Source organism: Nicotiana attenuata, unplaced genomic scaffold, assembly GCF_001879085.1.
Source record: "Nicotiana attenuata strain UT unplaced genomic scaffold, NIATTr2, whole genome shotgun sequence".
Lineage (NCBI taxonomy): Eukaryota > Viridiplantae > Streptophyta > Magnoliopsida > Solanales > Solanaceae > Nicotiana > Nicotiana attenuata.
The window spans coordinates 255,688-258,403 of record NW_017670721.1 but is presented as its reverse complement, the minus strand read 5'-3'; positions in this window follow the sequence as shown (position 1 = coordinate 258,403).

The following is a 2,716-nucleotide window of genomic DNA, read 5'->3' as shown; positions in this document are numbered from 1 at the left end:
CAAAGAAATTCTGCCCAGTTTGGTAACTGGATACAGCATATTATCAAATATTAAAATTAAAGCTAAAATTGAATTGCACTTCCCTTGTTCTCCAGGTGGGCGCCTGACTGCTGAAATTTAAAATGCATTCCCTTGTTCTCCAGGTGGGCGCCTGATTGCTGAAACTTGAAATGTATTCCCTTGTTCTCCAGGTGGGCGCCTGATTTCAACAGAAATAGACAAAACAAAGAAAGATTTTCTGTCCCAGTTTGGTAGCTGGGCGTATCATGTTACCAAATATTATTACAAATTTGAAAGCTAAAGCCTGAATTATACTTCCCTTGTTCTCCAGGTGGGTGCCTGACTGCTGAACTTGAAATGTATTCCCTTGTTCTCCAGGTGGGCGCCTGATTGCTGAAACTCAAAATCTATTCCCTTGTTCTCCAGGTGGGCGCCTGATTGCTAAATTTGAAATGTATTCCCTTGTTCTCCAGGTGGGCGCCTGATTGCGACAAAATAAACAAACAAAGAAAATTTTCTGCCCCAGTTTGGTAGTATATTATCAAATATTAAAAATTAAAGCTAAAATTGAATTGCACTTCCCTTGTTCTCCAGGTGGGCGCCTGACTGCTGAAATTTAAAAGTGCATTCCCTTGTTCTCCAGGTGGGCGCCTGATTGCGACAAAATAAACAAACAAAGAAAATTTTCTGCCCCTGTTCCAATCAAAGAAAAATTTGTTAATGTAAGATGGTGGTTAGCTGCTGGCATTCTTGTTGGCCATGCTCCCACTTCCGACTTTGCTCTAACTTGCTTCTTTGGACTTGCCTCGACTGGCCACGATTTCCCAGTTGACTTTCAACCCTCTGATCTTGATGACCCACATGCTTTACCTCGTATTACTGTTTGGTGTTTCTGTTCCCTTCTTTTGAACCTTGCTTTTCCTTCACAACCATCTGATTATTACTCTGATTTTCATTGGTCCTCCATGCTTTACTCTCTTGTGACATGTCCCCACCTTGTTGTGCCCTCTAGCTGGGAAGCTGGTAGTTAGCTTTAACATCCTTCTGTTGTTTTGAATAGAACTGACACTAAAACATCTTACAGACAGACTTCAAGAGAAAGAAATGCAATGACCTCGAAGGTTTTGAGGATGGAAAAACTATGAAAACGAATGAGTGGCAATGAAGGGAAAAAGGACAGGACTTATCTAAGCGGAAAGGCTGATTCCATTGATCGTGCCATGCATTTTGGATTCCAGCCTAGTCTGTCCCACCAATCAATTATCAATTACCACATTTGTTGTCTCATACTTTCACGCCCGACTCTCGCCAAACCCAAACCTTGCTTGTTTTGCCATGTTTCAAACAACTTTCTACCACAGACTTCTTTCATTTGCCCAACTGAAAACTCACTTTCGCCTTACGGTGCCCGTGAGGGTTTTCACCAATAAGACTCTCTTATTTTAATATCTCTCAATCTCACCTCGCCTTACGGTGCCCGTGAGGGTTTTCACCAATAAGACTCTCTCATTTTTATTTCTCTCAACTTACATCGCCCTATGGTGCCTGTGAGGGTTTTCACCGATAAGACTCTCTCATTTTATCATTTTCCTTCTGTCACTCGAGTGTTGTCTCCAACATGAGTCACTTTACCTGCCCGTATTGTCATTTCTTGAAATTGATCAGAAGGTCTTTCTTTGGACCGTAATGTGGCTTTTGGATGGGTTTTAGAAAGAAAGGTATAAAAGCTCAAAACAATTCAAATGTGGGTTCAACATTACAACTTTCGGAATCATATCTCCTGCAACAACCATAACTTCTGCCCCAGTTTCCTTCTTGGGGATTCTTGGATTTTTCTTCTGTTGTGACTGAACCTCAGTGAAGCTGCCTACGTACCCTTTCGGGATCAAGTCAAACGTAGTTCAGGACATAAGATCGCTTCATCGTTGCGATGTTTCTTTTCTACTATTCTTCTTTTCTTTTTCCTTTCCTTCTTTTTCTTTTCTTTGTTTTTTTCTTTTTTTTTCTTCCTTTTTTTTATTTATTTTTTTTTATTTTTCCTTTTTCTTTTTATATTTTTCCTTTTTCTTTTCTTGCTTTCCCCACTTGATTTCCCCGTTCGATTCTCAAGTTTTGTTGTTGATTCCGAAAGAGGGATACGAAAGGAAATATAATAAGGCTCAAAGGGATAACAAAGGATAAAGTGTTTGGATAGCAGAACAAAACGCCTTCGTCATTTCAATCTCAAAATATGCCAAATACAATCAGGTACACAAAGATAAAGAAAATCATACATAATATCTCTTGACTGCATCAGAATTGATAGCCATTTCTACACATTTTCCTTCCACGTCCGTTAGATATAAAGCGCCATTGGACAAAACTCTGGTTACAACAAATGGGCCCTGCCAGTTTGGGGCGAACTTTCCTTTTGCCTCAGCCCAATGAGGTAGGATACGTCTCAGCACAGTCCTACTTCGAACTTCCGCGGACGCACTTTCTTGTTATATGCTCTTGCCATTCTCTGTTGGAACAATTGACCGTGACACACTGCTGCCGGTCGCTTCTCATCAATCAAACTTAGTTGTTCCAGGCGGGCTTTAACCCATTCGTCATCATCAATCTCTGCCTCTGCGATGATTCGGAGGGACGGGATTTCAACCTCTGCGGGTATTACTGCTTCGGTTCCATACACCAAAGAGTAGGGAGTCGCTCCTACTGAAGTGCGAACAGTAGT